The sequence below is a fragment of the Rissa tridactyla genome, unplaced genomic scaffold (assembly GCF_028500815.1).
Source record: "Rissa tridactyla isolate bRisTri1 unplaced genomic scaffold, bRisTri1.patW.cur.20221130 scaffold_33, whole genome shotgun sequence".
In the NCBI taxonomy this organism is placed as follows: domain Eukaryota; kingdom Metazoa; phylum Chordata; class Aves; order Charadriiformes; family Laridae; genus Rissa; species Rissa tridactyla.
This window is the reverse complement of record NW_026529545.1, coordinates 529898-554072: the sequence shown is the minus strand read 5'-3', so window position 1 is coordinate 554072 and position 24175 is coordinate 529898. Positions and strand designations below refer to the sequence as shown.

Genomic DNA, 24175 nt, shown 5'->3' with positions numbered 1-24175 from the left:
CTCTTTGGGCCAACTCAACTCCCGGTGGCAGCTCAGCTCGTATTCTGAGGCCAGCGAAGCTCCACTTTTGGGACGCCTCCACTCTGTTTCTGGGACACACGCGCTCGGCTCCTGGGGCTCGCTGTGCCCAGCATGTGGGGCATCTTGGACCAACTCCTGAGCTGACTCTGCTGGGACCTCAGCGCAGCCTTCTTTGAAGCGCCTCGGTTTGACTGCTTCCAACAACTCACCTCGACTCCTGGTGGCAGCTCAGCTAGCATTCTGAGGCCAGCGAAGCTCCACTTTTGGGGACGCCTCCACTCGGTTACTGGGACACACGCGCTCAGCTCCTGGGGCTCGCTGCACACGGCATGTGGGGCATCTCGGACCAACTCCTGAGCTGACTCCGCTCGGACCTCGGCGTAGCCTTGCCTTCTCTTTTGGCGCAAAGTCAGACGGGCTCCTGTGGCCAGCTCTGCCCAACTCCTTGGCCGGCACATCGCAGCTCCAGGGATGTCGGGTGGAGGCTCCTACGCTGGCTCCGCAGGGTTCCTAGGGCCAGCTCCGCTCCTTGCGCTATCTCAGCCTGGTTCATCGTGCGGTCTGAGCTCGCCTCCTTAGTCCACCGCTGCTCTGCACCTGGGGCCGCATCGGCTTGGCTCTTGTGACGGACTCGTCTGAATGTTTGTATCCAGCGCAGCTCAGCGTTCGGGCTGTGTTCGACTGGGCTACTGGAAAGACCTCAGCTCGCCTCCCGGGACACCTCCGTAAGGCTCCTGGCCTGGCTCCTCATGGATCCTAGGGCACACTCAACTCAGCTCCCTGCACCAACTCAACATGCTACCTTCTTCCGCCGCACCACCCGTGTTTGAACCGCCTCAACTTGGCTCCTTCGGCCAGCTCAACTTGGCTCCTGGTGGCAGCTCAGCTCGCATTCTGAGGCAGTGAAGCTCAACTTTTGGGACACCTGCACTCGGTTTCTGGGACACACGCGCTCAGCTCCTGGGGCTTGCTGCACACAGATTTTGGGGCATCTCGGACCAACTCCTGAGCTGACTCCGTTCTGACCTCGGCGTAGCCTTGCCTTGTCTTTTGGCGCAAAGTCAGACAGGCTCCTGTGGCCTGCTCTGCCCAACTCCTTGGCCGGTTCATCGTAGCTCCAGGGATGGCTGGTGGAGGCTCCTACGCTGGCTCCGCAGGGTTCCTAGGGCCAGCTCCGCTCCTTGCGCTATCTCAGCCTGGTTCCTCGTACAATCTGAGCTCGCCTCCTTGGTCCACCGCTGCTCTGCACCTGGGGCCGCATCAGCTTGGCTCTTGTGACGGACTCACCTGAATGTTTCTATCCAGCGCAGCTCGGCGTTCGGGCTGTGTTTGACTCGGCTACTGGGAGCACCTCAGCTCGCCTCCAGAAGTCTCCTGGCCTGGCTCTGCATGGATCCTACGGCACACTCAACTCAGCTCCCTGCACCAACTCAACATGCCTCCTTCTGTCCGCGCACCTCCCCTGTTTAAACCGCCTCAGCTTGGCTCCTTGGGCCAACTCGACTCCTGGTGGCAGCTCAGCTCGCATTCTGAGGCCAGCGAAGCTCGACTTTTGGGACGCCTCCACTCTGTTCCTGGGACACACGCGTTCAGTTCCTGGGGCTCACTGCACACGGCATGTGGGGAATCTTGGACCAACTCCTGAGCTGACTCCGCTCAGACCTCGGCGCAGCTTTGCCTTGTCTTTTGGCACAAAGTCAGACGGGCTCCTGTGGCCAGCTCTGCCCAACTCCTTGGCCGGCACATCGCAGCTCCTGGGATGTCGGGTGGAGGCTCCAACGCTGGCTCCGCAGGGTTCCTAGGGCCAGCTCCGCTCCTTGCGCAATCTCAGCCTGGTTCCTCATTCGGTCCCAGCTCGCCTCCTTGGTCCACCGCTGCTCTGCACCTGGGGCCGCATCAGCTTGGCTCTTGTGACGGACTCACCTGAATGTTTGTATCCAGCGCAGCTCGGCGTTCGGGCTGTGTTCGACTCGGCTACTGGGAACACCTCAGCTCGCCCCCTGGGATACCTCCAGAAGGCTCCTGGCCTGGCTCCGCATGGATGCTAGGGCACACTCAACTCAGCTCCCTGCACCAACTCAACATGCCTCCTTCTGTCCCCGCACCTCCTGTGTTTGAACCGCCTTAACTTGGCTCCTTGGGCTAACTCAACTTGGCTCCTGGTGGCAGCTCAGCTCGCATTCTGAGGCCAGCGAAGCTCCACTTTTGGGGACGCCTCCACTCGGTTCCTGGGACACACGCGCTCAGCTCCTGAGGCTCGCTGCACACGGCATGTGGGGCATCTCGGACCAACTCCTGAGCTGACTCCGTTCGGACCTCGGCGTAGCCTTGCCTTGTCTTTTGGCGCAAAGTCAGACGGGCTCCTGTGGCCAGCTCTGCCCAACTCCTTGGCCGGTTCATCGCAGCTCCAGGGATGGCTGGTGGTGTCTCCTACGCTGGCTCCGCAGGGTTCCTATACAGCTCCGCTCCTTGCGCTATCTCAGCCTGCTTCCTCGTACAATCTGAGCTCGCCTCCTTGGTCCACCGCTGCTCTGCACCTGGGGCCACATCAGCTTGGCTCTTGTGTCGGACTCGTCTGAATGTTTGTATCCAGCGCAGCTCGGCGTTCGGGCTGTCTTCGACTCGGCTACTGGGAACACCTCAGCTCACCTCCAGAAGTCTCCTGGCCTGGCTCCGCATGGATCTTAGGGCACACTCAACTCAGCTCCCTGCACCAACTCAACATGCCTCCTTCTGTCCCCGCACCTCCCATGTTTGAACCACCTCAGCTTGGCTCCTTGGGCCAACTCAACTCCTGGTGGCAGCTCAGCTCGTATTCTGAGGCCAGCGAAGCTCGACTTTTGGGACGCCTCCACTCTGATTCTGGGACACACACGCTCGGCTCCTGGGGCTCGCTGCGCCCAGCATGTGGGGCATCTTGGACCAACTCCTGAGCTGACTCTGCTGGGACCTCAGCGCAGCCTTCTTTGAACCGCCTCGGTTTGACTGTTTGCACCAAGTCACCTCGACTCCTGGTGGCAGCTCACCTCGCATTCTGAGGCCAGCGAAGCTCCACTTTTGGGGACGCCTCCACTCGGTTCCTGGGGCACACGCGCTCAGTTCCTGGGGCTCACTCCACACGGCATGTGAGGAATCTTGGACCAACTCCTGAGTTGACTCCGCTCAGACCTCGGCGCAGCTTTGCCTTGTCTTTTGGCGCAAAGTCAGATGGGCTCCTGTGGCCAGCTCTGCCCAACTCCTTGGCCGGCACATCGCAGCTCCTGGGATGTCGGGTGGAGGCTCCAACGCTGGCTCCGCAGGGTTCCTAGGGCCAGCTCTGCTCCTTGCGCTATCTCAGCCTGGTTCCTCATGTGGTCCCAGCTCACCTCCTTAGTCCACCGCTGCTCTGCACCTGGGGCCACATCAGCTTGGCTCTTGTGACGGAGTCGCCTGAATGTTTGTATCCAGCGCAGCTCGGCGTTCGGGCTGTCTTCGACTCGGCTACTGGGAACACCTCAGCTCGCCTCCTGGGATACCTCCAGAATTTTTCTGGCCTGGCTCTGCATCGATCCTACGGCACACTCAACTCAGATCCCTGCACCAACTCAACATGGCTCCTTCTTTCGCCGCACCTCCCCCGTTTCAACCGCCTCATCTTGGCTCCTTGGGCCAATTCAACTTGACTCCTGGTGGCAGCTCAGCTCGCATTCTGAGGCCAGCGAAGCTCCACTTTTGGGGACGCCTCCACTCGGTTCCTGGGACACATGCGCTCAGCTCCTGAGGCTCGCTGCACATGGCATGTGGGGCATCTCGGACCAACTCCTGAGCTGACTCTGCTGGGACCTCAGCGCAGCCTTCTTTGAACCGCCTCGGTTTGACTGCTTGCACCAAGTCACCTCGACTCCTGGTGGCAGCTCACCTCGCATTCTGAGGCCAGCGAAGCTCCACTTTTGGGGAGGCCTCCACTCGGTTCCTGGGACACACGCGCTCAGTTCCTGGGGCTCACTGCACACGGCATGTGGGGAATCTTGGACCAACTCCTGAGCTGACTCCGCTCAGACCTCGGCGCAGCTTTGCCTTGTCTTTTGGCGCAAAGTCAGATGGGCGCCTGCGGCCAGCTCTGCCCAACTCCTTGGCCGGTTCATCGCAGCTCCTGGGATGCCGGGTGGAGGCTCCTACGCTGGCTCCGCAGGGTTCCTAGGGCCAGCTCCGCTCCTTTACGCTATCTCAGCGTGGTTCCTTGTGTGGTCTGAGCTTGCCTCCTTGGTCCACCGCTGCTCTGCAGCTGGGGCCGCATCAGCTTGGCTCTTGTGACGGACTCACCTGAATGATTTTATCCAGCGCAGCTCGGCGTTTTGGCTTTGTTCGACTCCACTCCTGGGAACGCCTCAACTCGTGTCCTGGGACGCCTCCATAAGGCTCCTGGCCTGGCTCCTCATGGCTCCAAGGGCACTCTCAACTCAGCTCCCTTTACCAAGTCAACAAGCCTGCTTCTGCCGTCTCGGCACCACTTTTGCAACTGGCTTGTCTCAGCTTCTTGGGCCAACCCACCTTGACTCCCGGTGGCAGCTCAGCTCATATCCCCAGGCCAGCGAAGCTCGACTGCCTCCCCTCAGTTCCCAGTCTTTCTCAGTAAGGCTCCTCATCTTGCTCTGCATGGCTCCTGGGGTCAACTCAGCTCCTTGTACTTATTCACTCTATTTCCTAGTTCTAGCTGAGCTCTACTTTTAGCGACCTTTGCTAATCTGTGGATCATCACCTAGCATGGATCAGTGAATACAAATCATAAAACCGGATCTCACATCGTTATATTGTAATAGTCTAATTAGTTTGTAAATCTATTTGCATCCATGAACTGCTCCTTCTTGGTACATTCAGTGCAACTAAAGAAACCCCCCAAAGTCACATTTCTACTTTGTCACAAATTGAGACTTACAGACATAGAACACAGCAGTGCAAGTGTAAATGATCAGATACTTTGTTTATGTTATATAAGTATCAATAATACGAAGTCTGTACTACTTTTGTGTTCTTTACTAATCAACCATCAAAACATGAAGGTAACTTTATCCAATCTGTTTATCTCTAGTATGACAAAGAGGTACCAGATAGAGCACTTTAGTTTCTAAGAAAGAGCAGTGATAGTCTAGACACTTCAAAGTGCAAGTTTACAGGAGTGAATAAAGTCAGTCCTCTAACAAAGAAATAACAAAAATGTCAGCAGCATAGTCTTTAGAACAGTGTTGCTTCGTGGAAGCCCAAGCACTGTGTTCAGATATCTAGCACACTTAGCCATGAAAGTGCCAAAATACTGTGTTACATATGCTACATTTACTAAACAATAGTAGCAATGTCACCTGTAAACCGTTCCTAGGATTTTGTGTGACTTAGGAGTCCAGGGACCTCCTAAAAAAGGTCTTAATTGCCAGAATTTTCTTTAAGATAATCTTACCATACAATGGTTTCTTCATCTATCTACCTTGAAGAACATCTACCTAGCCAGAAGGCACACCACATCTCAAGGGTCAAAACTACGCACATGACTCCCTCTCTGAAATGCTTATATACCAATGCATGGAGCATGAATAATAAACAGGAAGAGCTGGAGATCTGTGTGCGGTCGCAGGGCTACGATCTCATTGCAATTACTAAGACATGGTGGGACAGCTCACATGACTGGAATGCTGTCATGGATGGCTATGTACTTTTCATGAAAGACAGGCCAGCGAGGCGTGGTGGTGGAGTTGCACTCTATGTGAGAGAGCAACTGGAATGCACCGAGCTCCCACTTAGGGAGGATGAAGAGAGGGTTGAGAGCTTATGGGTAAGGATTAAGGGGCAGGCAAATATGAGGGACACTGTTGTGGGTGTTTATTACAGGCCACCTGATCAGGATGGGGAAGCTGATGAGGCTTTCTAGAGACAGCTGAAGGTACCTCGCAATCGCAGGCCTTGGTTCTCATGGGGGACTTCGATCACCCCGATATCTGCTGGGCAGACCACGCAGCCAGGCACACACAGTCCAGGAGGCTCCTCCAGTGCATTGATGACAACTTCTTGACACAGGTGGTGCAGGAGGCAACAAGGAGAAGAGCACTCCTGGACCTGGTACTGACAAACACAGAGGGACTGGTGGGGGACATTAAGGTTGGGGGCACCCTAGGTTGTAGTGATCATGAAATGATGGAGTTCAGGATCATGGGTACTACGCACAAAACAACAAGAAGTAAAATTACAGCCTCGGATTTCAGGAGGGCTAACTTTGACCTCTTCAAGAAACTGCTTGGAGAGATCCCATGGGCTAGGGCTCTGGAAGGCAAAGGGGCTCATGAGAGCTGGATGGTATTCAAAGACCACTTTCTTCAAGCTCAGGATCGGTGCATCCCGAAGAGAAAGAAATCACCCAAGGGACACAGGGGACCTGCATGGTTGAGCAGGGAGCTTCTGAAAAAGCTCAAGTGGAAGAAGGAAGTCTACAATACGTGGAAGAAGGGACTAACCCCTTGGGAGGATTACAGAAATGCTGCCAGAGCGTGCAGGGATGAAACAAGGAAAGCCAAGGCCGCCTTAGAATTAAACCTGGCCAGGGATGTCAAGCTCAACAGGAAGGGCTTCTACAAGTATATTGGAAGCAAAAGGAAGAGCAGAGAAGTTGTGGGCCCACTGTTGAATGAGACAGGAGCCATGGGGACAGAGGATGCGGAGAAGGCGGAGTTACTGAATGCCTTCTTTGCTTCGGTCTTTACTGCTCAGCCCAGCCCTCAGGAGTCCCAGGCATTGGGGGAAGTAACAGGGAAAGAAGACAACTTCCCTTGAGGTTGAGAAGGATCGAGTGACGGACCAGTTAGATCAATTAGATACTCACAAGTCCATGGGACCCGATGGGATGCACCCGAGAGTGCTGAGGGAGCTGGCAGAAGTCATTGCTGGGCTGCTCTCCATCATCTTTGAAAGGTCCTGGAGAACAGGCGAGGTGCCTGAGGACTGGAGGAAAGTCAATGTCACTCCAGTCTTCAAAAAAGGCAAGGAGGAGGAGACGGGGAACTACAGGCCGGTCAGCTGCACCTCCATCCTTGTAAAAATGAGGGAACAGCTCATTCTGGGTGTCATCTCAAGGCATGTGGAGGAAAAGAAAGCTATCAGAAGTACTCAACATGGATTCATCAAGGGGAAATCATGTCTCACTAATCTGATAGCCTTCTATGACGGCATGACTGGATGGATAGATGAGGGGAGGGCGGTAGATGTGGTCTACCTTGACTTCAGCAAGGCATTCGACAAAGTCTTCCACAGCATCCTCGTAGGGAAGCTTAGGAAAAGTGGGCTTGATGAATGGACAGTAAGGTGGATAGATAACTGGTTGAAAGACAGAGCTCAGAGGGTCCTGATTAGGGGCACAGGGTCTAGTTGGAGGTCAGTGACAAGCGATGTTCCTCAGAGGTCAGTACTGGGTCCAGTCCTCTTCAATATATTCGTCAATGACTTGGATGAGGGGATAGAGTGCACCCTCAGCAAGTTTGCCGATGACACAAAGCTGGGAGGGGTGGCTGACACACCAGAAGGCTGTGCCGCCATCCAGAGAGACCTGGACAGGCTGGAGAGTTGGGCAAAGAGAAACCTTAGGAAATTCAACCAGGACAAGTGCAGGGTGCTGCACCTGGGGAGGAATAACCCCGTGCACCAGGACAGGTTGGGGGCTGACCTGCTGGAGAGCAGCTCGGTGGAAAGAGACCTGGGAGTCCTGGTGGACAACAGGATGACCATGGTCCAGCAATGGGACCTTGTGGTCAAGAAGGCCAATGGCCTCCTGGGGTGCATCAAGAAGAGTATGGCCAGCAGGTGGAGGGAGGTCATCCTCCCCCTCTACTCTGCCTTGGTGAGGCCGCACCTGGAGCACTGTGTCCAGTTCTGGGCTCCCCAGTTCACGAAGGACAGGAAACTGCTGGAGAGGGTGCAGTAGAGAGCTACCAAGATGCTGAGGGGACTGGAACACCTCTCTTATGAAGAAAGGCTGAGGGATTTGGGTCTCTTCAGTCTGGAAAAAAGATGGCTGAGGGGGGATCTTATCAACGTTTATAAATACTTAAAGGGTGGGTGTCAGGAGGATGGGGCCAGGCTCTTTTCAGTGGTGCCCAGTAATAGAGGTAATGGGCACAAACTTGAGCATAGGAAGTTCCACCTAAACATGAGGAGGAACTTCTTTACTTTGAGAGTGGTAGAGCCCTGGCACAGGCTGCACAGAGAGTTGGTGGAGTCTCCAACTCTGGAGACATTCAAAACCCGCCTGGACGCGTTCCTGCGCAACCTGCTGTAGGTGACCCTGCTCTGGCAGGGGGGTTGGACTAGATGATCTCCAGAGGTCCCTTCCAATCCTATGATTCTATGATTCTATGAAAATGCTTGGCTAAAGCATGAACACTCTGCGCCACTGCTTTCAGAGCTGTCACCTAAAAACCATTCACCCAATGCCACCAGTGCTTGAGACCAGCAGAACAAAGAGACCCCGCCATCTCAGTTCTATTTCTTGGAGCATCAACAGCCACGCTTCTCAGCTGCTCAGGGATTTACACTGAAACGGAAATGAAGCTGGCAGTGCTAGAATTTGGATCACAGAAAATTTGGGGGGTTTTGAGCTTGCTTTCACAAGTAGGGCAGAATTGGCTCCATCTAAAGTGGTGTCTCCGCTCTGGGCCTATAGGATCCTGACTGCTCTGAGTCATCGACTCTGGGTCAGGAGTGGAAAAGTACCAGCATATCCCAGTGTCCGAGTTGGGCCAGAGTGGAAAAATACCTGACAAAAGTCAATTATCTTGGACCCTGTAAGGAGCAATTCCAGCGAGACCCTTTCAGCTCTCCCAGATTACAGTGGGCTGTGGCCAGCACCTCCCCCGAGTCGGGAGCCGCTTAGACAAACACCTCGAGGACTGGGCAGCCAGCGCAAGTCAACCCCCCTCGAGTCTCGAGTCCCAGTTATCACCTACTGAGGAATGCCAGTGTATTGCGAGTATTTAAACTCAAAGAGGGAAATTTTAACTATAGGCAAGCCTCTCGTTCATCCCCCTCTCTCTATACACATCAGCTCCTACGAGAGTGGGTGTTCTCATGCTTTACTGGATCCAAATATTTGTCTGTGCGCACGTAAAAGAAAGATTCATAACACTCCCTAACATAGAGGGCCGCTCTACCGCCTCTCCTTCCTGGCCTATCATAGAATTAATCATAGAATCACAGAATGGTTTGGGTTGGAAGGGACCTTACAGCCCACCCAGTGCCACCCCCTGCCATGGGCAGGGACACCTCCCACCAGCCCAGGTTGCTCCAAGCCCCGTCCAACCTGGCCTTGAACCCCTCCAGGGATGGGGCAGCCACAGCTTCTCTGGGCAACCTGGGACAGGGGCTCACTGCCCTCACAGCCAAGAATTTCTTCCTCAGATCTAATCTAAATCTCCCCTCTTCCTGTGTAAAACCATTACCCCCCATCCTGTCACTGCACTCCCTGATCCAGAGTCCCTCCCCATCTCTCCTGGAGCCACTTACGTACTGGAAGGCTGCTATAAGGTCTCCCGGAAGCCCTTCTGAAGCGTTTATAGCCATCCAATGCAGCACTCCAGTCATGCTCCACCACGGTTCTGTGATGGCAGCTCTATCAGTTATACTGCTGCACAATGGCTTCCAGCTCCTCCTGTTCATTGCCCATGCTGCGTGCATTGGTGTAGATGCACTTCAGCTTTGCTATTGAACCTGTCACCTTTCTGGAGGGAGAAGGCCTAATTCCTACCTGACCTTTCCCAGGCGCTTTGGTGATTTCTAGCCCATCACTATCCCTTGTGTCTTTGCTATCGCGTGTCTCTCCATCCCCTACCTCCCCTGGGACAACAGACTGAAGGACCTCGCTAGCACACCATCCTACAAACTTTCAAGCAGCGCCAGAGCCAGGAGCATCTCCCAGCCCCCCACCGCATCCCCCCACGCCACGCCACATCACTCCATCCCACCCCAACCCGTGCCACGGCGCACTGAGATGGTAGAGACCATGCTAAGCCCCGTCACGAGCATCAGGAGTGAGGCCAGGTGAGCCGGGGAGGGACGTTGGAGAGCCCCCTGGCAGCAGCTCCGAGTCACCAGCACAGTCCCGCGATGTGGATCCCCAGTGACCTCCTGGGTCCCCAGTGACGGGACCCCCAATGCTGCTGGGGTGGCAGAGGCCGAGGCTGCACTCTGCCCAGACGATGCCAGGCTGTGGTGCCCAGCACCCACTGACAGCTCCCGCAGCGCCTGCGCCCCCTTTTATAGTACACCCCCCTGTGACATCACAGGGCAGTCAGAGCACCCCTTTGTGATATCACGGTGCAGTCAGAGCTCCCCTTTGTGACATCACGGGGCAGGCACCAGGGGCCTCATGATGCTACCAAAGTCCGTAACACAATTATCACTCTCCAAACTAGGTTTGTAGTTTAGAAAGCCGACATTAGTCTAGTTCCAGCACCGGGTGCACGGGGGATCTCTCCTCCTGTCACACTCACCCATCGGAACGCTCCAGAAACTCTGCAGACACCCTGGTCGTCTCCTCGAAGCCATGGAGGGTGAACACCTGGGCTGCTTCTTGCAGGTCGGGGCAGTACTAATAATAATCTGTGAGTCTCCAGATGCCGACGCAGTTTTCCAAGCACAGCTGGGATTTTAAGAACTCGCTGCACGGTCTGATGTTGCCCATGACATTGAAACGCTCTGCCGCCATTAGCGGACTCTAAACATTGCCAGCCGTGCCCAGCACTGTCCCGGTGCAGGCGTACTCCATAAGGAGCTGCAGCATTTCAGGTGGAGTGTCGGAGATTTATTTGGGTAGTAGCGCATGAGGGGGATCGCACGAGGGGTCACATGAAGGTTTGCACGAAGGTTTGTGGGGCACGAGGGAGGGATGGGGGGGTTGAGGGGGGATTTGGGAGGTGGGGGAGGGGTCATGCGAGGCAGCTCGTATGAAGATTTGCACGAGGATTCACACAAGGCCTTGCACGTGGGTTTCACGGGGCTGGGGGCATGGGGGAGGGATTGATGCTGGATTTGGGGGTGGGGGAGGAGGGAGGGGGTTGGATTATGGCACACGAGGGGTTTCACACAAGAAATTGCATGAGGATTTGCACAAGGCCTTGCACCAGGATTCACACAAGGGTTTGGGAAGGGAAGAGAGATTGGGGAGGGGGGAGGGGGTTGGGTGGCAGCACATGATGGGGCTTGTACGAGGATTTGCACGAGGATTTCACACAAGGCCTTGCACAATGGTTCACCTGGAAGTTTGTGTGAGGGTTCGCTGGGCTTGTGGGTGGTGGGGGAGGGGTCTGAGGGGAAATGTGGGGGCGGGGGGTCATACGAGGGGGTTTTGCACAGGAGGATTTCCATGATGACTTGTTGGAGAGGGCTGGGGGGAGGGGGGGGGAGGGCATGTGGGGGGGTGGGGGAGGGGGTTGTGCGTGGTGAGGGGTGGTTTTGGGGAGGAGTTGGGGGGGGTTCGGGGGGCGTGATCTTAGAGGGAGATAGGGTGTGGTGCACTACGATTTACGCATGAGGGCTCGCACAAAGATTCACAGGAGGATTCACAGGACGCCTTGCACGAGGGTTCGCAGGGGGCTGGGTGGGTGGGGGAGGGGTTTCATGGGGGATTTGGTGGTGGGGAGGGGGAGAGGTCAGGTGTTGGCACATGAGGGGGCTCGCATAAGGATTTGCACGAGGTTTTTGTGGAGGGGTTAAAGATTGGGGTGTGGGGGAGGGGTTGAGGTGGAATTTAGGGAGGGGGGAGGGGTCAGGGAGGTGGATGATGGGGCATGAGGGGTCTCGCATGAGGCTTCACACGGTGCCTTGCACAAGGATTCACACAAGGATTCCCGGGAGGGGTTGGGGAGGCAGGTTGCAGGTTGGATAGGAACAGGATTTCGAGCGGGGGAGCGGTGTGGGAGCTGGGGGTTGGGAACAAGGGGGCTCACAGGAGGATTTGTGCAAGGGTTCGTAGGGGGCTGGGGAGGGATGGGGGGTGGGTGGGGGAGGGGTTGGGAGGGATTTAGGTGTTGGGGAGGGAGTGGAGGATTTGCATGGGGATTCACAGGAGTGTTCATACGGGACCAGGGGGTTGGAGGTGTGGGAAAGGGGGGATTTAGGGGGTGGCACATGAAGGGCCTTCATGAGGACTTGCACAAGAGTTTGCACAAGGATTTACATGCGCGTTTGTAGGGGGGGGTGGGGGAGGGGTTTAGTGGGAATTTGGGAGAGGGGGAAAGATGTCGTGTGAGGGTTTTTTTCACAAGGGTTTGAATGAGGATTTCCAGGAGGGCTTGTGGTAGGGAGTTCTCCCCTCCTCAAAACATTTGCCAACGTTTCCTTCGGCTAGAGGCACTTCCAGCACAGGGAATGCCCCTGGGACTGATTCCTATGGATTATCCTCGGCATTGGCCCCGCATAATTCCCTGTGTCTCTGCCTGGAGGGGTTGGAGCGTGGGTTTAGAGGGGATTGGGGTGGGGTGGGGTGGCTTTGGGGGTGGGGGAGGGGTGGGGGAAGTTGGGGGTGAGGCATGAGGGGGCTTGCACAAAGATTTGCACGAGGGTTTGTGGGGGCTGGGGATGGGGTTGAGGGGGGACTTAGGGGGTTGGGGGAGTGGGATGGATGGTGGCCCATGAGGCGATTTTTCAGGAGGATTCGCACGAGGCCTTGCACTAGGGTTCACCGGGAGCTGGGGGTGTTGGGGGGGTCGAAGAGGGGGCTCACACGAGTGCTTGCACAAGGGCTTATAGCGGTTGGGGGGGCTTCGGGGTGGTATCTGAGGGGGAATTTGGGGGGTGTGGGAGGGGGTGGATGATGGTATGTGAGCGTTGGCACAGGGCTTGTGGGGGGTGGAAGATTGGGGTGTGGGGAGGGGGCTGAGGTGGGGTTCAGGGGCTGGGGGAGGTAGACGTCATGCAAGGGGACTTTGCACGGGGGTTTGCATGAGCGTTCGTAGGGGCCTGGGGGTGTTGTGGGTAGTGGGGTGTGCTGAAGGGGCATGGGGGAGCTGAGGAGACATTTTGGGGCCTTGCAGGGACTGAGGGGCCCCAGAGTGAGTTAAAGGGGACACGGGGGGCTAAGGGGACAATGGTGAGGGACTATGGGGGGCTAAGAGCACATTGGGGGTTGTTTAGGGGACATTCTGGGTGGCTGAGGTGACATTGGCGGGGGCGAGGGGGCCTGAGGGCACCCAGAGAGTGTTTAATGGAGCACGGGGGTGTTGAGAGGACACTGGAGAGGCTGAGCAGACGTTGGGGTGGGGCGGCTGAGGGGACCCGGGGCCGCTGAGGGGGCTGTGGGTGCTCGGAGTCTGAGGGTACCCGGTGGGGTGTGAGGAGGACCTTGGGGGGGCCCATGGAGGGGTGAGGGGACGCTGGGGGACCTGGGGGCACACCAGCCAGAGGACGCTGAGCCGCCGCCGTGTGCCGCTCCCACCCAAATGCCGCCGTGTGCTCCCCGCTGTGGCCACGCCCCCACCCCTCGGCCCCACCCCCGCTGTGCGCTTTACGGCTGCTTTGCGGCCGCGCTTTCCGGCCTCATCGCGACAGCGCCCGTTGGGCTGGCGGGGACCTGGTCGTCCGGGGAGTGACTGCCCCGCACGCACTCAGGGGAAACTGAGGCACACATAACCTTGAGGGTGGTGGTGGGGGGTGTCCTGGAGGGCCCTAGGCAACTCCCATCCCTCCTCGGTTCCCTCCCGCTCCCGGGGCGGGGGCACCCAGATGCCTGGGTCCCCTGGAGAGGAGCAGAGCGAGCACACCAAGGGGGGGGGGGTGTCCCCAGATTTGGAGGGGGGCACAGATGGGGGGCGGGGGCCTATTGGGGGGGTTCCCATAGATTTGGGGGTTGCTATTGGGGAGGGTGAGGGTCTCCCCAGTGCCGTGGCAGTGCCGGCACTTCCTGGTGAGGCCTGGGCACTGCTCAGGGGCTCCCCACTGCTGCCCTTCGGAGCTGCTCCACGGCCAGGAGCAGGGTCGGGAGGCATCGGGGCTGCGCTGGGGGACTCTTGCTGACAGGCAGAGCAGGGGCACGTCAGAGAGGAGGTTTGGGTGAGGAGCTGCAAAGAGCAGCCCTTTTTTCTGAGCTGAGAGCAAGCGGCAAGCGCCATGGAGGGCTGCTGCACCGTGGCCGTCAGCTTGGAGCTGAGCAGCTTGTTCCCCTCCCTCCTGTGTCTCTCCACCAAGGCTAAGAGGTTTAGGAGCTGCTTCCCGAGGGGTTGCACTGGGGCTGTCGGTGTCAAAAGCTGGAGCTGCTGGACTGTGGGGGTGGCTGGGCAGGGCTGGGGGGTGCAGCGAGAGCCCCTCCTGAAGGCTCAAGGCACAGTGTGGCATCCCAGACTCCTGGGTTGTGATGCTGGGGCTGCCCTGAGCCCTGAGGCTCCCGTGGGAATGTCTTGGTGCCCTTGCGAGGGAAGCCATCCACAGCCAGCTTTCCCTGGGCGCTGGTACCTCTAAGGGTTCTGGCCCTGGGATGAAAAATTAGCCCTTCACCTTGGACTGGTCTCCTTTGGGAGAACCTCTCTTCCTCTCCACGGGGTCCTCTTGTGCCACCAGGCTGGCAGACCATGTTCTGGCCTCTGGGGTGCCATTCCTTTGTGGGGGTTAGGTGGCCACAGCCCTGGTCGTGAGTCCTTCCCATGTCCCCATTTCTGCTCCAGCCCTGCCCCAGGAGAAGAGTAAGGCTGGCAGTCTGAAATTGGGGCACAGCCCAGGTCCGCAGCCGTGATGGCAGTGTCTGGCTGGGCTGTTTGTGGATGCCTGCATCTGTCACCCCCTGGGCGAGGAGCATGTCGAGAGGCTGTGAGCTGGCTGTCCCCAAGCCTGACACCTCTTTCCCTCGCTTTACAGAGGTTGTGACTATCTGGGATGCTGTGTCTGCGTACATCCTGGGACAGCTGAAGCTGGACAAGGTGGGCTGGCGTCTTGGTCCCCCTTTGCCCTGGAGAGCCCGGGCCCCGGGGAGCAATCCCTCCCTGAGCATCCTGGCAGCACACCGAGAAGACCCCATATGCCAAGAGCTGCTACTTGGTCAACCAGGGGAGAAACCAAGTCCAGATCCAGCCTGAGAAAGCGTCTGGCAGACGATAGGGCTTTGCCCTTTGCTGTGATCAGAGTGAAGAGACCAGGCAGAGACACAGGGCATTATGCTGGGCCAGTAATGCCAAGGATAATCCATAGGAATCAGTCCCAGGGGTATTCCCTGTGCTGCAAGTGCCTGGGATCCTCTCTAGCTAAGGGATGTTGGCAAATCCGGGCCCTGCATTTTGGTCACAACAACCCCGGGCAACGCTACAGGCTTGGGGCTGAGTGGCTGGAAAGCTGCCCGGCAGAAAAGGACCTGGGAGTGTTAGTGGACAGCCGGCTTAACATGAGCCAGCAGTGTGCCCAGGTGGCCAAGAAGGCCAATGGCATCCTGGCTTGTATCAGGAATAGCGTGGCCAGCAGGAGTAGGGAAGTCATCGTGCCTCTGTACTCGGCACTGGTGAGGCCTCACCTCGAGTACTGTGTTCAGTTTTGGGCCCCTCACTACAGGAAAGACATTGAAGTGCTGGAGCGTGTCCAGAGGAGAGCCACCAAGCTGGTGAGGGGTCTGGAGAACAAGTCCTATGAAAAGAGGCTGAGGGAACTGGGCATGTTTAGTTTGGAGAAGAGGAGGCTGAGGGGAGACCTCATTGCCCTCTACAACTACCTGAAAGGAGGGTGTAGAGAGGCAGGGGTTGGCCTCTTCTCCCAAGGGAATAACGACAGGACCAGAGGAAATGGTATGAAGCTGCGGCAAGGGAGATTTAGATTAGATATTAGGAAGAATTTCTTTACTGAAAGAGTGGTCAGGCACTGGAACAGCCTGCCCAGGGAGGTGGTGAAGTCACCATCCCTGGAGGTATTTAAGAAACGTGTAGACATGGCTCTTCAGGGCATGCTCTAGTGCCCAAGATTATTGGTTTGTGGTGGGGTGTTGTGTGTGGGGTTGTGGGTGTGGAGTTTAGTTGGTGGGTGCTTTTTTTTTGTGTGTTTTTTTTGGTTTTTTTTTTTTTTTTTATGTGGTTGGACTCGATGATCTCAAAGGTCCCTTCCAACCACTAAGATTCTGTGATTCTGTGAAAAGTTTTGAGGAGGGGAAGAAAACAAATGGAGAACATGGGCCTTTTCCACAGCTTTCCCTTTGCCCCTCTCTGAAGTCCTCACTCACCAGCTTTTGGTCTTTTTCCCGGGCAGGGCGTCCTGCTCCCGGGACTCGGGACCTTCACTATGGTCCAAGAGCGATTCCAGGGTGAAGAAGAGGTGTTTATGGCTCGAAGACCAGTCTTCCAGCTGAACATGGACAAGGCGTGTCTGCAGGAGCTCACGTTCCCCACAGGGGTTATCCCTGGTGAGAAGCCAGAGGCCACATGCCACTTCCCCACTCCGTGTCTAGGGGCAGGTGTGTGCTCTCTGCTCTTTGGAAAGGGCCGGGAGAAACAAAGAGTCGCCTCCAAAGGTCGAGGGATGGCTTGAACGCCCCCAAAACAAACCACTCCCCAAGAGCTGTGTTGATAAATGACCTTTTCTGTGGCATTTTGTTACGAATCGTACATGGAAATTTAGCCTGCTGTGGCAGCGATGATGTTTCTCCTCCTTGCAGAGGATGGCGAGATCAAGCCGCTGAACTACAGGTGACTATCACAAGCCACCTCCTTCCCGCGCCACATGGTGGAGGACTGCATGCGAGACACCATACTCCTCCACTCTTTCCAACTGAGGAACAAGCAGCACCTCTCCTTCGCCTTCAAAGACATTGGCGTTCTCTCCTGCCAAGACGGTGTCCTGTGCATGCGGTTTTATTACGACTACGTCACAGGGCTGGAGAGCAAGGCCAGCCGCATGGCACTGCTTCACACTGTAAGTTGCTCCGCTTTTGAGGACGCCTCAGTGTCTTTGGGAAGCCAATCGCCGTTGGCCAGCCTGGATGTGGCAGGGCAGTGACATGCCTTTCTTTCCCCGTGCTCACCGCCACTGACTTCTGCCTTGGCAAAGAAAGTTTCTTCTGAGGTTCTGGGTCCTTGCCCTGTGAAAAGCCTGGCAGTGTTATACTGCGCAGTCTCAGGGTTTGCTCTGCAGCTTCTTCAGAGCAGAGCAAGGGCTAATGTTCATGGAGGAAGGTTTGGGAGAGGGCTGTTGAGAAGTGTTTCTTTTGAAGTAGGACACAGTGCCCGCTTCGTTTGGGAGCCAAGAAAAAACTGCCTTGGGAAGCTTCTAACAGCTCTGTGCCACTTTGCAGAGGCTGTGGGTGCGATGTGCAGTGGTCTCCGGTGGAGCGGCCACCACTTGGGGGATGCAGGCTGCTCCTGACCGCATGTTCCCAAGGTGAGTGCGGTTCCTCTGCAGCCCTCGACTGACTGAGCAGGCGGCTTCCCAGCTCCTGCTCAGGAGCGCGTGTTGTTGGGGCTCAGCACTCAGCATTGAGTCAGGGATCAGTCCTGCAGTGACTGGTTTCTGGTGAACTAATGCTGAGTTTGGGCTACACCTGTATTCTCCCGGGGTGGCCAGGCATTGTGATCGTGTTTCTCATGCCCAGCCTGGCATCATTCCCATCAGAGAGAAGCAGCTGCACATGGAGAGGACTTTAAGCTACATCTTCTGGTGTTGGGTGGAGATTGCAAATAAAACCTCTGCATGGCCACAAAGGGAAAGGGGTGCCATGCCTTGCACGACAGCCAGGAGGACTGGTGCTGGGGAGCTGCAGAGGGTAGGGGTCACCCTTCTTCAAACCTGTGTCATCACTTGCTTTCCAGTTTTCGATTCGTTGTGATCAGCACCGTGGTGGTGGAGGCTCTCGCCAACCAGCACAAGAAGGCTGCAGAACAGCAGAGGATCAGAAGAGGTATGGGAATGGGTCGCAGCTCTCCAGGTGGGGCCCTTCCCCATGCTGGGTGACCACAGCCTGGTTGAAACGCACTCCCCTCGGCGCTGCTCTAAAGAGCTTCCTCCTTTCCCAGGCAGAGTGTGGCATCCTGAGAAGCTGCTGCAAAGTTTTCCCTCCCCATGCTGTCAAGCCAGAGTCCAGGCAGAAGGCAGCAAGACCTGGGGGAGAAGACTTCTGCCAGGTAAGACCCTGGACCGGTCTTGGGACCTGCGTCTAACCTGCCATGAAATCAGCTCTTCCCAGCAGGACATTGCCCAGGAGTTACTTTGTTTGGTGCTGTTCTCCTTCAGAAGCACGGTACACACCAAGCATGCCCAGAGCTGCGCCTGTGCTAGGAGAAGATGTCAGGCACAACTGGGGCTGATGGCCACCGTTCCTGCCAGCTGTCCAGGTCAGGAAGATGTAGGTAAGATGCCCACAGAGCGGGCACCGACTGGTTGTCACAGGAAAAGGATTGAACTGCAGAAGGGAGGCGGGACGAGAGGGCCCATGAGGTCAAAAAGCACTGGGACTGCTGGAACAGTCACAACAACAGCTGAGGGAGAAAGACAATCAGGTGACCTCGCTGGGACAATGCTTCTGAGGTAGCATCTGCCTCAGAAAGACAAAGACAGACAGAGGCACTGGGAGGTTGTGGAGTGGGTGAGAAAGGTGCCTGGGAGAAAGGAGAGCATGTGGAGGTGGGAATGGGAGACAGATGAAGGCGGAAAAGCCAGGGTGTTGGCAGGGAGGATGCTCCTGCTGTGCAGGTGCCTGTGATGCCATGGGTGGGTGAGTAGGCATTAGGGCAGGAGCAGGCTCCTGGCTTGTGTAGGTTCATGGGATGTCATATGGATTTGAGCTGTTACAGGGCCGGAGCAGGCTTCTGGCTTGTGCAGCTGTTTGCAGTGTCATAGGTGGATGAGCAGGTGATGGGGTAGAAGGAGGCACTTGGCTTGTTCATGTGCCTGTGTAGGTGACAAAGCTGGAGCAAGAACGTTCCATGTGCAGCTGCTTACGGTGTCACAAGTGCCTGAGTAGTTGACACGGCGTGTGCGAACTCCTGGCCTGTGCAGGTGCCTGTGATGCCATAGGTGGATGAGAAGGTGGTGGGGCAGGAGCAGGACCTGGCTTGTACAGCTGCTCCTGATGTCCCTGGTGGCTAAGTAGCTGTTTGGGTATGGATGAACGCCTGGCTTTTGCAGGTGCTTGTGATGTCAGTGGTGGCCTTGCAGCTAGAAGAAGTATGCAGCCGCTTCTCCAGATGCTCTTTATGGGCTCGGTGGATGAGGAGGTGATAGGGTGGAAGCAGGCCCCTGGCTCGTTGTTTCAGGAGTGCACACAGCTGCCATCTAGATCACGGTAGGAATTTTGCAGGTGCCACCTCAACAGGGCAGAGAAGGTCGAGATGGGTGCCTCCAACGAGGGACGCCTACTGCAGATCTCACCCCCTAGTTGTACCCTTACAGTCAGGTTTCCCGGGACGTACCACCCATCATCTGATCCCCAACTGCAACCACTTAATCCTTGTTGGTGGTCTCTTGCTTTTTTACTGGTTTTCTTGGTAACCGGGCTGGCCTTTTTTCTGATGTTACCTCTTTCTCTTGGAATTGTTTCCTTGGTCCTTTTCTTCTTCATTATGCTTACATCTGCCAGTTTCCGCTAGTTCTGCGGTTTGTCCCCAGTCAGCTCCCAGTCAGCACCGTGGAGGCATTAGCCTTTGGGATGGAGGTGTGTTTTGGTATTATCATGACATTATAATGAGCAAAGTTTGCACAAAGGACAGCATTTCATCAAAATTTGACAAAATGTTGGCTCCAAGTATTGAGCGGGCAGCTAATGGGCAGCTTATCTGTTTCATGGTATCGTCCCATTCCCGTATCTGCTACACATCATAAGGTAAAGCCATGGAATAATTGCATCCTGCCCCATACCTCATGTAGCTTCACAAGCATCCTTATCAGGGAACCACAGATGCACAGATGTTGTATTCTTCATGCCCGCTGCGGCTATTTTCTACCTCAGAAGCCCACAAACCTTGGGGCTGCAGGCTTTCCTGGCACCTTTGTCCTCAAAACCACACTTTCTCACTTGGCGCAGCACCAGCCTCAAAAATTTCTATACGTCCAGAGATTGCTCCCATGCCCAAGGATCCAGGAGGGAAAACGGTGGCTTGTTCTAAAGCTCTCTGGGAACCACTTGTATGACCTCCACTCCTACTAGGATGCATCTTTTCTCACCTGATGATCTCAAGGGCCCAATATAATCAATCTGCCGGGAATGCCACAGTGTTTTCTTGTCCCGAATGTGTAAGGGAGGTGCCTTACTCGGATGATATTTACTGAGTCGTAGGCGACATTGTGAACAGGCAGTCACTACTTGTTCACACAGCTTAGCTGATACAGGCCACCCTCAGGCCAGACCTTCCTGATATAGGTCAGCACGGCCTGTGTGGCCATGCTTAACATGTAACCATTCAAGTAAGCGTTCCCATTCCCGACCGTCATCTACAATATCAATTTGCTGCAGCCACATGAGGCTATCTACCGGTTGGTTGAGCTGAGCAGTGATCGAGTTTGAACGATCATGGCCTTTTACCCAACCAATGCGCAACATTCTCTGTCCTCCTGTGTTCCAACAGTTGCTTCCAACTATCTGTCTCCCAAACTGGGACTCTGTTCACCTGCCAATCATTGGCTGCTCAGTGACCATCCATTCGGTTCTCCTCTCCTGGTTTGCTCCTGCACCACCTGTGTCAAAAGGGATTTGTGCATGGGAGGGAGTCAAGTCCCTTTCTGTCTCCAGGGCTGAAAACACAGGAGGAGGTGACTCAGTTGACTCAGCTGCATCCCTTCCCTCTGCAGGGCTAACAGAGATCCCTCCCTGGCACTATCTGGGTGCCCTGTGTAACGATGGCACAAGGAAAGGCTGTTCTCATGCCCAGTTGTTTTCCCGATATGAGAAATGACACTGTTGGAAAGAAGCCTCTGTCCCTGGCTGAAGGAGGAAACATCAGCCATTCCTTCAGCCTGTTTCCCAGCACCTTCCCCTGGAGCTCCAGGGACACCTGGAGGGAGCCCAGTGGGGGCAGAGAAAGGGCTGCCTTGGGCTGGTCCTCTGCTGCTGAGCTGGGCCAGGCTCCTGGGACGGAGGGAGCTCCTGGCAAGTGGGCAGCGCTGCAGAGAGACAGCTGTGCCCAGGAGCCACGCCTCTGTGAAGTGCAGCAGGGCCAAGGGCACTGCCTGCAGGCACCGAGCGGAGAGGAGTGAGGCACAGACAGGGTGTGGAATAATTACTAAATTGGCTAAAAATACAAAAGTACAGCATTGTTCATACATTAAGGAACAGTATAAAATCAAGAGACTTCTGAGGTAGAAAATAGCTGCAGCTGGCATGAAGAATACAACACCCGTGGTTCCCTGATAAGCTACATGAGGTACGGGATGGGATGCAATTATTCCGCGGCTTTACCTTATGATGTATAGCAGATACGGGAATGGGACGATACCATGAAACAGATAAGCTGCCCATTAGCTGCCCGCTCGATACTCGAAGCCAACGTTTTGTCAAATTTTGATGAAATGCTGTCCTTTGTGCAAACTTTGCTCATTATAATGTCATGATAATACCAAAACACACTTCCATCCCAAAGGCTAATGCCTCCAAGCTGCGACCACTCCTTCTTGAGTCTGCGCCCTGAATTTCTCATAAACTATACCTTTAATTATGAAGCGAGAAAAATTTACACCAACCATAATAAAAGTATGTATGACTAAAGTCACTCAAACTCCACCTTGAAGATAACAAATAGTATAAAAATAGCCCGAGAGAGGGGGGATACCCAGGGAAGACACCATCACGAAGAATTCCATCACTGACTTCTGGGATCAGTCGCCAGGCTGAGCCTCTCTTCCCCCCCATAGGGACGCCTTTGGGTAAGACTTAGATCATACCGAGTGCTTCCTCGGGAAACTTAGAAATGTCTCTGGAGAATCTCTTTTCTACATTTATAGCCAGGCTGTATCTTTATAACTTTGTCACGTGTTTTGTATATGTAACAATACTTCCATTTGCACGTGCTTTGCAGACAGTGTATTTATCACCGGCAATCCTAAGAACCTATATATCTGTTGTTTAAATTAACTGCACTTTTTTAAGTAGCTAGTCGTTTTGGTTTCTAACTGAACGTGACCAAGACTCGAGAGTGGCCGTGCTAGTTCATGAGCACGACTAGACTGAAGGTGCAGCCCACTATTAGTGTGTCCAAATCGTAACAGTTTAATACGTATTAAATGCGATTGGACTGATAGTGCTGAATTGGGCATCACTCAGAATTTAAACCTAGCCGCACCTAGCCTCCCACCTCGATGAGGAGTGTTAGAATGCAGGGGGTTTATTATCTGCCAAAACCGCTTTGCCCCTTTTCTCACAACAGAATTTTGGTGTCGTTGGCAGGATTGCCATGGATAAACTGCTGCAAAAATATGATTGTGTCACTTCCCAGGCTGGGAAGGAGTGGGCCCAAAAATTTTGGAAGGATGAAGAGAAAGTGGTGGAACGTACTGAAGAGTGTTGGGCTTCACTAGAGCTCAGAGCGGGGAAAGGCAAAGGTGTGATCTGTGCAGTGTTAGGTGCCTGTTTATCTCATGCACAACCAGAAGCTAGGGAAACCCCTGCTCCTAATCTAATTTCTGCTGTAGAATATGCAACTCTGAAATCGGAAAATGAGGTGTTGAAGTCATCACTAGCTTTTCAGAAGGAGACAGGAGAAAAATTAAGAACTCAAGTTGGTAAGCTTGTGAGTGAGAATGAACGCTTAGGAAACCCTAATGCTATACTCGGGAATGAAGATCACCAACTTAAAATGTTATTGGAAAGGGTGACTGGCTCTTAGATAAAATGCAGCCCTCGACCCAGGTCCAACAAATTCGTAAGTTAATGTGTTATCCAAGTTCCGGAACCCAGACCGGAGATTTTTGGTCTAATAGTGAAGATGAGGAAGAAGATGAGGAGGGAAGGACTTTTACTGTGAAATCCCGAGTCTTTCCTTTACGACCTCTGATTAAAACTGAAACCACAGTTGATGAGGATGATGATGAAGTCCACAACACTGTGCGTACTATTCCTTAGACATGAACAGAGTTAGCGAAAATAAGGGAAAAATATTCGAGGCAGCCAGAAGAGTCGGCTGTTGAGTACGTGTGGCAAGTTTCTTCTGAAGGAGGACATAGAATTATGTTGAGTGAGGAAGAAGCAGGAGACTCTTGGGGACCAGGAGTGTTTTTAACTACAATGGACGGGGATCATAATTATTCCCTAACTGCTCGAGCAGCCTATTGGGCAGGGGGTATGGATCCGCGAGAGAGGGGGGAGCCGTTAGAGATTAGAGCTACGGGCTACTCTGATCTGTTTGCGGCTGTACGGAAAGCAGCTTGTCTGCAAGCCATGTCATACAGGGAGGAATTTCGGAAATCCCCAATGTCAACCGCTATCGACCCCAATCGACTATCCCCTCTCATCCGTGGTCTTCCCAATTGCCTGAAACCATTCCTTGTCCGCACTCAAGATCGTATACGAGATGCTCGGGATGCTCATGGCCGGGGCCATCGTCCCTAGATGCCCACCTGGAATGAATATGTACAGGAAATAGACCAATATGGGTGCCGAATGGGCTGGGCCAGCCTAACTAGTGAAAAATCCTCCGAACACCCCGGAAAGGTTCGCCAAGTCCGAACTCACACTCAAAACCCCGAACCGGTGGAAAGGTTTAAGCCTGATAAGGACCAGAACGAGTTGTGGCGTAAAGCCCTACAATTAGGGGTGCCCCGACAATTCTTGCACAGTGTCCCTACGGGAGATCTCCGTACGCTGGTCCAATCTCTAACTAGAAAGAATAATGCGGCTGGGGAGAAAAGTCTAACCAGAGAATCCCCAAGCCATGAGAAAATTGTGCCTTCTGCATCGGTGCGTAATTTGATTGATTTGTCAGAGTCCCAGTCAAAAAACTCCTATCCCCGGGGAGGGCAGTGAGCCACCCTGTCCGGCCGGTACTAGCTATTCAATGGCTCTCTCATAAAGATTCTGAACCTATTATCACCATTCCTGTCGGACCCTGGAGGATGTCGGTAAACTTTATTATTGATACCAGAGCCCAAATGTCTGCAGTCACTAACGAAATGGCACAACTTCTAGTTATAAATCCCAGCAGACATAGAGTCAACTTCACAGCAGTTGATGGTGTGGTAAAAACATGCACCGTTGCAA

At 54.8% G+C, this 24175-nt stretch overlaps 1 protein-coding gene across 1 annotated transcript in view; it reads right to left on the bottom strand.

Moving 5' to 3' along the window:
* LOC128903419 (scavenger receptor cysteine-rich type 1 protein M160-like) overlaps positions 1 to 24175 on the bottom strand; it is a 903222-nt gene that overhangs the window by 488041 nt on the left and 391006 nt on the right. The gene's annotated exons all lie outside the window — the stretch shown is intronic.